The sequence below is a fragment of the Acomys minous genome (assembly GCF_964271855.1).
Source record: "Acomys minous genome assembly, chromosome: 8".
NCBI lineage: Eukaryota > Metazoa > Chordata > Mammalia > Rodentia > Muridae > Acomys > Acomys minous.
The window spans coordinates 86184433-86196322 of NC_140489.1; the positions used below are offsets into that span (position 1 = coordinate 86184433).

At 47.0% G+C, this 11890-nt stretch overlaps 1 long non-coding RNA gene across 1 annotated transcript; it reads left to right on the forward strand.

The window, feature by feature from the left end:
• The first annotated feature begins 872 nt into the window (after positions 1 to 872).
• Positions 873 to 11528, forward strand: LOC311603790. Its single transcript, XR_014781264.1, has 2 exons — positions 873 to 1048; positions 10803 to 11528. It is a non-coding gene; the product is annotated as an uncharacterized lncRNA (long non-coding RNA).
• The last annotated feature ends 362 nt before the right edge of the window (positions 11529 to 11890 follow it).

The window sequence follows — 11890 nt, forward strand, 5'->3', positions numbered from 1 at the left end:
GCCTGGTGATCCACATTAAGCAATATACATCTGGTAACATACATTCTTTTAAGTGCAGGTGAAGCATAGCTTTCTCTGCTTTTCTTTCCTCAGTTGCTTTGAGTCTGATGTCTTTAGCGTTGCCAAGCGGGCTGGAGACCTCCCCCACTCCTTCTCGGATTTCTACTCCTGCTTAGAAACATTTTGCTCTACGCGACTGATATGTGAAGTTCCGCACATACGTGTTAGAAACCAGGGATGTTGGGGGCGGTGCTTGCTGTACAATAATGGGATTAATTCTCGAGGGTTACTTATACCAGGTCTGTTTTGAGGACTTTCCCACTGCTGCGCTTGGCGTGAGGCCTTCTCTTCCTCATCTTGGGATTCCCTTCTGCTCTTCAGCCCAGCCTGTCCTTAACCTTTCTTCTCCCTGTAGGCCTGCAGTCACTGTGATTAGAGCAGCTCACAGATTGGTGTTATAACCACCAGCTGAAGTTTAAAACCAGCCCTTGGTCCATCCTCTAGTTCCATTATTACCTGTTGAAGAACACAAGTGTGGTCTTTCTTAGCTCGTACATTCGTTCTTTTTAATTTCATTTTATCCTTTTAATTGCTTGAGTTGAACAATGTGACGGCTATATATTGTTGGTTGTCAGTTTCACTACATCTGGGATTGACTAAACCCCAAAGACGGCTGGGCACACCTGTGAGGGATTTTGGCTTAGCAAGATCATTTGAAGTGGGAAGATGCACTTCTCACCCAGATCTGTGAGCGGGGCAAGACACACTCTCATCTTTGAGCTGGGAGAAATCACCTTTAACTGGCTACCCCTTTCTGCGGTAGCCTACATAAAGGGCGTGGGAGAAAGGAGCTTGCTCTCTTCACATCCTCACTCGCTCCTACTCTTGCTAACAAGTCCATTCCTCCACTGGCATGAGAGCCCACTTTGGAATTCTGGCACATACTGCTGACCCGCTGAGACACACAGCCTTGGTGACTGAGCTACTACTGGATTCTTGGACTTTGCATTCATAGGCAGCCACTGTTGGACAAGCTGGAGCACAGCCTGTAAGTCATTCTAATACATCCCCTTTCCATACATATAGAGAGATTAATTCTATGTATCCTGTTACTCTAACCCTGGCTGGTGGGAACGATCAAATAGGGTGTCGGGGTTTCAGAGTGAAATACTCCCACAGGCTCAGGTATTTCAATACTTTGTCCCTAGCTGGTGGCAGCATTTAGGGAGGTCACATGAGGACCTAAAACCTTGCAGAAGGAATTATGCCACTCGGCCTGTGCTTTGAGAGCTTATAGCTCCGCCCACTGTGTCTGAAAGTTATCTGCTTGGAGCTTGGTTCAGCTAGAGGCAGCTGTGCCACCCAAGCCGCTGGGTTAGGAGAAGGAAGAGGCTCTTGCATGGCTCAGCGGCTCCCAGGACAGGAAGACAAGGGAGGCCACACCTGGGTAACTGTCATGAGGAAGATGGCAACCCAGGAGGGGACCCCAGGGAGGCAGGGTGTCATGCAATGAAAGCAGATCGGGTAGTCTTTTAAAGTCTCTGGGTTTGCCTATTTCAAAAACTGTATTTGGTGGACCTGGGGAGGTTAGTGGGTAAGAGTCCTTGCTACGCAGGCATGAGGTCCTGAGTCCAGATCATCAGTACCCACAGTATCCCTGTAACCCCAAGACTGGGGTGACAGGGAGTAGAAACAGGTGGGTCCCTCAGCCCCGGGTAGGGGAGGGGGCCAGCAAGGCTACCCAGAGTTTGTTGTGTTTAGTAAAATATCCTGTCACAAGGTAATATGGAGAGTGATAAAGCAGGAGTAATGGCATCCTGTCATCCTCCTCTGGCTCTGTGTGTTTTTACACATACACCTACAGGGGAGAGAGGGAGAGAGGGAGAGAGAGAGAGAGAGAGAGAGAGAGAGAGAGAGAGAGAGAGAGAGAGGAGAAAGGGTTCTTTTTAACTACACAGCAACATATCAGTTAAAAGCTCCACTTAAGCACCAAATCATCCTGTTTAGCTGTTATAGAATAGGAAATGGATTTTCAACATAAATGGCTTTCCAGGGTGTGGGCAGCTTGTGAGTGGTGCACAGATGCAGATGGCTTCATGAATGTGCCCTTTATTCTCCTAATCCCCTGGTTCCTAATTTTATTCAGTCTCCCCAAGGTCACAAAGTGGTTAGTTTCTTTTTAAAGGTAACCTGTGGTAGTTGTGTCTGTTCAAACATCGCCAGCACGTAGTAGCTCAGAACTGTGTGAGTGTGCTCGGTGCAGGTGTGCATTTGTGAGGGTGATGTTGACCTGTGCAGACACCGGGCTTGACTTAAGGCAACCAGCAGCCACTCGCATCGATCATGCCCAAACACCCAGAGAAGGTACCTGGCTGGGCTCTAAGGCACGTGATGGCGGATGTCAGCCTCTGAGGTATGATGGGCCATACTTCTTTTCCATTAAGACCTGGAAACATCTGTTCTCCACAGCCCATTTAAAGGCTACACTTTATTAGGCATTAGCTAATGATCACAGTCATTTGCCTTTAAAAACAGGTGCTCTTCTCTGCTCTTCAAGCTGGTGTTTGGGGCCAATGAAAGAATAAATGAGTCACTACACAAAATGTGAGGGTCCCCAACGAGTCCTCAGAGATGTGAAACAGTAGAGTATCCTGTGCAGGGTCCCCTCTTTGTCCTATCTTTTATCCTAGCCTCTCTACTCTAGACTGTTGTTGCGCTTGAGTGGCAGTTGCTGAGTTTGTAATTATCTCTTGCACTGTGGGATGCCCTGTTGAGGCACACAGGAGCAAGTGCACACCGGACTGCACCCAGTGAAGGTGGACAGTTGCTATTCCAGCAGACATGACTCTTTACCCGTGGATGCTGAGACACTGTGGACTTTAGCAGCTACTGCCTGATTCCACAGGAGTGCCAAATCCCAACAATGTCAGCATAGTCTGGCAGGAGTCTGAAGCCAAGGGCTGTCCATGGTGGCAAGCCGCTGGTCTGAAGACTGGGGTTCCTTCCAATAGGCTTGCAGTAGGTTCCCAAGTATGTCAGAGTGGTGAGGGCTTCCATGTTCAGGTACACAACAATTTTACCAGAAGTCTAAGATGGAATTTTCAGAATTCATGGGCTGAGTCCACGACTTGGTAGCAGGACAAGTGCCAGGCATATAAAAGGCCCTGGGGCTGATGCCCAGCACCGGCACTGCCAACAATGAAAACATCATATGCTAATATTCTTTTATCTTTTTTTTTTTCCAACTGTAGAAATGTTAAATGAGCTTCTCCTAAGAGCCCAATGTCCTGAGCAGTGCATGGTGGGAAGTCAAGTTTTTTAAGAATTTTAACAAGTTTCAAAAACTTTTGAGGTGATCAAAACTTGATCCCCTCTCTGTATGACTTAAACCATCTTCCACTTTCTCCTTTGATAATGGATCATGAGTGGGGTCTTTCAGTGTGTAGCTCTGGAGCAAACAGGGATGGCAGAAGTTGCTTCTTTAATTGAAGGACATACAAGCTTCTTGGTCAGTGGTTCTCCACCTCAACTGTGCATTAGAGCCCATGGAGCATCCTTCCTTATTTGTTCTTCTCAGGAATCCATTTTTGTTATTTTTACATATGTGCATAGGTCTGCATGTGAGTATGTGCACACAAGTCCAGGTCCTCACAAAGTCTAGAGGCCTCAGGTCCCCTATAGCTGGAGGTAGAGGCAGTGTTAGCCACCTGATATGGGTGGCTGGATCTGAACCCAGATCCTTTGGAAGAGCAGTTAAGTGTTCTTAAGCGTTGATCCATCTCTCCAGCCCCCATGGAGCTTGCAGCACACAAGGTCAAAGCCATGCCTCAGAGAGTGAGTCAGAGACTTGGGCTGAAATGCATTCGATTCCTGGCTGCTTATGATGCAAATATTTGGCCATCACAGAGAACCATTGCTGTCTGCTGTCATGCTGAGGGAAAACAACAGGTGTGTCACATTAGAGAAACCAATTTGACTCCATTCTGAAGTGGCCAACTTATTTATCTTTCATTAGCTTGGGTTGGCTCTAGAATGGTTATCTTTAGATCTCTAACATCCAGCAACATAAAACCCCTTGAACTTGAAGGGCAAAGAGAGCACATGTGTTATTTTAAATGCGTTTTCAGTATAATTTATTCAATAATATTGGCAAGGCGTGCTCTGTGCTAGGAAGGGTGCTGGACACAGGAGTATGGGAGTGTGAGAGAGTTGACCTCCGTGAAAGGAAGTCCTTGGTTTACCGAATGAAATAGGAGAGTGACTGATCCCAATCCAGGACAAATGAAGAAAAACTGATTGCATAACAGTGGCCTCCATGGTTGATGCTCATCTCAACCCTGCAGATGCATGGAAAACCCCAGCTTCAGGTCATATAGCTCATGATTCAGATGTCAAAGCTGTTGCCCTGCTGTTCCATGAGAGCATCCAACAACGGGGTCTGTACCTTCTAGGCCCACTCTGTGTCAACACTCAGATACCTGGCTCAGTGCTGCAAGCTTGGCGTTTGCAGAAAAGACTGCAACTCACCAGGAAATACTTCCATATATTCATTTTCCAACCAAGAGAACATTGGCTTTATTAGTTACTTTTGCCCTCCGGGATGTCATGCTTCAGCTTTGGGCAAAAAGACCTCCTCCTTTGTCTCTGGTACCCACACTCCACTACATCCCTCTTGCTTGAAGAGGGAGATTCATGTAAAGTGATAAATGAAGACCAAACCCTAAAGAGCACCCATCTTCTGTCTCCAACACAGAGCACCAAGAGCACAGCTAACGGCACCACCCATGCCCGAGCCAGACCTTCTCACTCATTAGACTTGAACACCAAGCAACGAGGAGGCAGCAGACACTGAGAACTTTTCACTAAAGTTCAGCAGAGCTCGGTGTCCTCAGGCGATTGGTTCCAGGACTGTCTGTGACATCGGAATCTAATGATGTCTGAGTCCCTTTCATAAAACCAGGTAGTAGTTACACCCAAACCCATGCCCATGCGTACTTCAAACCCCTCACTTAGAGGGCTGCAATGTCACAACTGTGCCAGGTGTGATGCCTGGACCAAGTGATGAGACGGAAGTCATGCACGCTCAGCACCAATGCATGGTTTCTGAGTATTTTCCATTTGAAGTCCAGTGAGTGTCATGGGTACTGAGGGCAAACTGGGAGTCAACAGCACTTGGTTCCTGTTAGACAGCCCAGCTTTGCTTCTCCAAATTTACATGTTCATGTAACAATTCATTTGTTTTTATGTATGTGCAGGGGCTTGAGTGTGTGTGTGTGGGTGCAGGTGTGTGTGTGTGGGCGCATGTGTGTGTGTGTGTGTGTGTGTGTGTGTGTCCCTATCTACACTGCTTTATGGCTCTCTCTCACTAGGTTGGAAGTTGTCCAGTGTGCTAACCGAACTGGGCAGTGAGGCCCAGATAGCCTCTTGTCCCCTCCTTCTCAGTGCTGACGTTAAAAACCACTTGCTACCATGCCAAGCTTTTCTATGGAGTAGGATAGTTGGAATCAGGTCCCTGTGCCTGCAGCTCCAGAACTCCACTGACTAAGCCTTGTCCCAGCTCTTTAGTCTCAAAGAGTCAGTGCCAATTTATTTCCCCCTCCCTGTCACCTTCACTTCTTTTTTGTTTCAACCAGTGCATAACTAGTTCACCAAGATAGGCCTTATGGCCTCATAGGAACAAGCAGGGAGTGCGAGAAAGAAGCTGCGTGTGTGACACATGTCACTAGTCCACAGCAGCAAGAGGAACGTTTGGATCTAATGGAGGGTGTGTTACACTCCCAGCCTTCCCTGAAGATTGCTGTGTGCCACAGCTGTTTGGACATTGCTTTAGTTTTCTTCCATATAAAACAAGAGGTAGAAGTGGGCAGCTTGGGGGTCAGGTAGAAGGGTATGCTGATCCCTAACCTCATCTGAGATTTCTTGGTCTACACAGGCTATAACAAGGCACAAATGAGTAAAATCCACAGAGCCTCCATTAGGGAGTATGGGGACACCGTTGTCAAATGGTAACTCTGGAAACTCTCAAGATCATAGCCACCTCTACATATAGGCCTGTCCCTTGATGGGGAGGGACATCCCATTGTGTCTATTAAAGCAGGATGCCCAGATCTCCTGACTGTGGGTCTCAAAGAGCAGTTAAAGAGTAGAGAAGCCTAAATCAGTGTGCCTGCCATGTGCCTGGTTCCCGGTGGGTGCCCCAATGCCATCTATGTCTTCTGCTCTTCATAGTCCACAGTGGTGGGAGAATCTGAGCCCTGGTTAGCCCTAAGGACATGTTCACAACAGTGGCCTTTGGGTCTGAGCATCCAGTGTGCAGACAGCTACAGCAGAAAGGTCCTTGCTCTTGGCTAATGGCTAAGGATTAACTAGGTGTGTGTTGGCTTTAAGAAAAAAAAAATGAGGCAAACAGTTGGACCATTCCTGCTTTGTGTTTTTGGCTGGCTGCTTCCTGCTTCATAAATCTGGAGAGGGATATGAGAGAGTCAGCGAGCTGCTCCCTGTGTCCCAAGCCTGGCTGTTTGGTGGGGGGAGGCGGCCACAGTACCTCTCTGGACCAGCTGCTGTATCCATCTGCAGCTGGGCCTCTCCGTGATCTACGGCCAGAGCGCTGCGCCCAGAGCCTTTATTGCGGCTTCGCAGCAGCTGGTGTGAATGGGAGTGGAAAAATAAACCCTTCTTTTCCCCAACACTAGGAGAAACGCTCCCCAACACAAGTAAACAAACGCTCACCTCGCCTCTGCTGTTGAGGGCTGTGGCTCTGAGGGTTGCTGAGGCTGTGCCTCTGTGAGGCCCTACCCTTGTAGTTTAGAGCTGATGCTTCAAGGCTAGATTAGCATTTGTGGCCCACAAGAGGTGAGAGACAGAGTCCATAGAAAGAGCTGGACTTGAGTTAAGAGAAGCGTCGTCACTTCCACTGAGTCTGGATTTCAGTTTGAGAACCGCTCTTTGAAATGACAGATGGCAAACGCTATTACTTAGCTGTTGACAGCCCTGCACTTTATGGGACCAGTGAGGCAGCAAGGCTACATTGAAGGGATGGAGAGCCTGGGCACCAGCCAGCCAGTCCTTATTCAGGCTTACAGACGGCAGGCACAGAACAGCCAGAGATGGCCTCAGAACACACACAGAGTCCCATGTCTCAGTTCCAGCAGCAGGGATCCTGAGAGGTGTGTGTGCTGGGCAGGCATGCACTTAGCTTCTCTTGCAGGTCTTTCCAGTAGATGCCAATCAATGCCAAGTGTCTCTGGTGTGGACATACTGCAGATTCTGGAGCGGATCAGAACTTCCAATGAGGACAATGGAGCTATGCAAAATAGCACTCCCAGTATGGGGGCAAATACTTTCAGGAAGCACAGCAGAGCTGGCCAGCAGTGGTAGCCTTGGAATGGGAGCATGAGAGACCTAAACATCCCACAGTAACACATAAGAATGTGATGGTCACTTAGTCATTGTGGCTGATATTAAGAATTATTCTATCCGTGAAGCCTTTTCTAACCACTTAGCGAAAAGTGATGATTTCCTCTCCTAGGCACCAGCATTTTAATGTATTTCCATTTGCTGTTTCATATGGGGATTTAAAATACAGCCTTCAGAAGCCTTAGTGGCAGCAACAGCACATGCTATGTCTCCTGTAAACATGGCAAGGCAGTCGCATGTACACTTGCCTTCTTTGCTTGAATAAGCAGCCTTCCCCTGAGCTCCTGGTGAGATCAGGTGCTTTTGGCAACTCCTCGGGCCTGGTGAGCCGAAGAGCAATCTAACAGACTCAAGTGAGGGCTGGCTTTTCCAGATGCCCACCCTTCTGTTCCATGCTGCCTGCATCTGCACAGGCCCTTCCTCCTAATGCAGTCCAGTCCAAAGGCCAGTGGAGAAGGAAGAAGAGAGCCAGAAGACAAATGTTGTCCCTATAAATGGAGCAACAGTTGAGCAGACCCTGGCTGATACCTCAAACACAGTAGCCATGCCCACTTCCCCCCGAGTGTCTTAAGTCACTATCAGGTAAAGAATACTCCTCTCCAACACTACGTGGTTTCAATTCCTCAAGGTTCCATCAACTTCAATCTGAAAATGTTGAATGGAAAATGGTAGAAATAAGTGATGTAGGAAACTTTAAACTCTTTCCCACGCCAGCCCTCCTTGGGATGTGAGGCAGGCACTCACTCCTGAACCTACTGTCCAGTGGCTGCTTGTTAGTCCCAGGACTAGCATCCTAGAGATCAGGCTGGCTGTTAGACCTCACCAGCACTGGGCACAGCAGCCCTTTGTTTTAACAAACAAAGGATATGATGTTGTGGAGTTTGTTACAGTGCAGTTTTATCTGATTTTGCTACAGTTGATAATCTCATACTGCACCTTGTTTACAAAGTAACCTTTGTTATATGTTTGGTGTGTAAGAAAAAACAGAGAAGCCGGCGTGGTGGTCCATGCCTTTAATCCCAGCACTCGGGAGGCAGAGGCTGGTGGATCGCTGTGAGTTCGAGGCCAGCCTGGTCTACAAAGTGACTCCAGGACAGCCAAGGCTACACAGAGAAACCCTGTCTTGAAAAAAAAATGGAGACTATGCACTTGGTGTTGGTACTATTTGTAGCATCCTCTGTGGGTCTTGGAAACACAGCCTTTGTAGATGGGAGGTCACTCTAAGGCAGCAGTTCTCAACCCTCAGGTCACCATCCTTTGGTGGCCAAATGACCCTTTACAGGGGTCACCTGAGACCATCAGAAACACACACACACATCTACATTACAACTCATAACAGTAGCAAAATTACAATTATGAAGTAGCAATGAAAATATCTTTGTGGTTGGGGGTCAGCATCACACCAGGAACTGTATTGAAGGGTCTCAGCATTAGGAAGGTTGGCAACCACTGCTCTACGGCCCTGAAGTCTTAATTTCTAGCTGCCTTTGATCTGTGCTTTAGCAGTGTAGCGAGGCCCTCACAAAGACACACCCATGAAGATACCTAGTTGAAGAATGGCATAAGTCAAGGAGGGTCAGACATCATGGAAAGAGGTGTTGAGAGAGAGAGAGAGAGAGAGAGAGAGAGAGAGAGAGAGAGAGAGAGAGAGAGAGAGAGAGACACCAGTGGGTTGCTGTCAATCTTCATCTCAAGTGTTCATTTAAAAAGTCAAAGACCAAAAAGGACCAGTGGGATGGCTCAGTGGATAAAGATGTTTGAGGTGAAACCTGCAACCCTGAGTTCATTCTCTGGAAGGAGAAAACCAATCCCTGCAAGTTATCCTCTGACTTTTGCATGTGTGCACGCATGTTACATGAACACACATGCACTATAACTAGATAAATACTATAACACTTGAAAAGCACTAATGGAGGACTTAGCAAAAACTACAGACCTTTGTCATACTCTCTCTCCTTTAGGTCCCTGAGTGAACTCTCTCAAATCTTTTTAATTAACTTAGGACTTAGGTTTTCCGAATAATATGAGTATCCTACTATGGAAAGCAAGGGTATAGAGGTCAGACGATGCATCCCACATGTACATTTTTATGTAAAACGTAGTTTTTAATGTACTCAGAAATAACTATTTTTATAAAAGAATGAAGACCCACACTATATTTGAAGATATTAGATATAAATATATAAGCATATATGCATAAAATATGTATTGAGGTGCTGGGGATTGAAGCTAAGGTCACAAGCATGCTTGCAAAGACTACAGCACTTAGTTACATCCCCAACCCTGAATCAAATCAAGTTTTAAACGTTTTCTTCTGTGTGCTCTCTTGCCTCATGAGTTAGTAGTAAGTGCCACCCTGCATTCCAAATACAAGCTCACCTCCACCCCATTACAAATACCCGAGAGAAGCAGTTTAAAAGGAGGGTGTGCTAGGGCTCACGGTTTCAATCCATGGTTGGCTGGCTTCTTTGCTTTTGGTGAGGAACAACATCTCAACAGGTGGATATGGAAGAGCATGCTCACTTCATAGCAGCCAGGAAGCAGAGAGAGAGAGAGAGACAAAGAGAGAGTAAGGCTGAGGGTAGAATATCCCATTCCAGGCCCCACCCTCACCCCCTAGTGATGTGCTTCCTCTAGCCAGGCCCTGCCTCCTGGTCCTCACCACCTCCTACCATGTATGTAGTACGATTACAAAAATCATCAAGGGATTAATCCATTGGCCAGTCAGAATCTTCTGGATTCAATTCCCGGCTGGAGGCCAACCCTTCAGTACAAGAGCCTTTGTGGATGCTTCATATCAAAGCAGGGCAGTTTCTTTCCCCGCACTCTCGCTCTTGGGTACATCTTCCTCACTGAAGACTTTTCTCCAATGTCTGCTGCTTCTGGAATTTCTGATTAAAGAGTTGAGGGTTACCTAGCTATCAGAGCCTCTGAGTGAGCCTGTCTTGATAGCTGACATCTGGGCTTTTTAGTGTGTGCTCTTGGTCCATGCCTTTTCTCTTGGGCTTTCCCAGGATGTGATGGGAACACGTAGCTAACGAACTTCTCTTCTACCTTGGGGCACCTCCGTTTATTCGTCTGTCTTGGGTTATACTCTCTCTCCCCCTTCACCACTCACATCTAAATCTAGAAAATGATTCATTTTCAGCATGTGACCTCCCACCCAGATGGAGGGGTGCGGCCTCTCCATTCAAGATGACTCTGTTTTAGTGTTCTTACTAGTTATGAATGACTAGTTAGGCCTTTCATTTCTAGCCAGTCTCCTTAACCCCTGCTTCTAGAAACATGGAGCCGGAATAAATGATAGACTTCTAAATACTAAGATTAAACACAACCTTTTGTTTATAACTGCATTGATTGATTATTTAATTAATTTTCATTACCAGCCTGCCTGGGTTTAGATTCATCATGGGAGACACACAGAAGTGGATGTATTAATGAGCGTATTTTCAGAGAGAAGTGACTGAGGAGACAGGGCCTCCTACAGGCAGCAGCAGCGCCCTGTGGGCCAGAGTCCTGGACTAAATAAAAAGGACAAAATGAACTGAACGTCAACATTCATGTCTCTCTGCTTCTGTCTTGGGGACACCATGTGACCAGCTGCCTCATGCTCCATCTGCTCTATCTGGAGCCATTCCTTCACCCGTGACTTCCGGACAGTGATGATCCCTCAGGCTGTGACACAGAATCCGCACATCGTTCCTTAAGTCACTTTTCTCAGGCAACCAGGAAAGTGTCTAATATGATAAAGCAGACTTGCGGCTTATCCCATGTGCCAAGCCCCCCCCCCCCCCCCGGGTGTAATCCAGGACGTGTGCTGGCCCACGAGCTGGAGAGGCAAAGGGGCAGCACCTAAGGATTTGCAGGAAATAAAGCTGAGCAAGGTCACAAAGAAACCGCCCAGAGAAGTGTCTGCATTCTGTGCCTGCAGGAGGAGTGGCTCCCTTGGGTGATGAGAGTCCCAGGCCAGGAAGGAGGAGGGGCCAGAAAAAAGCCCAAAGGGCTCAACTCATCCTTGCTTTCTCCTGCTGTCAGGTTTTCTTTTACTTCCCTTCTTTCATGCCCTTTCTCCTGTCACAATCTTCATGATAATAAATACTTTTATTAATAAATCCCACAATGCATTTCTTTCCTTCCACATCTCAGCATTTATCATGCATTGAGTGACTCTTGGTTTTTGTCATTTTTAGTTATAAGGACACAGAGTTTGATTCGTTGGAAGCATCTCCCCCACCTAAATGATCCAAATGAACATTTCACACCAACTGAAAGAAGTCAGTCCATAGAATGGCTGAAAATGGATATATATATAGAGAGATTGGAGTGTGTTCTGATAATTGAACAGCTTCGAGATCTGTGTGGAAAGGTTGCTCAAGATGGTCACATTTTAAAGATTCGCAGAGCTCAAAAAACCTGTTTAAAATAAGACAGTCCTGTCTCGGGTGCTGACTGCACTCGTCCTATATAGAGACAG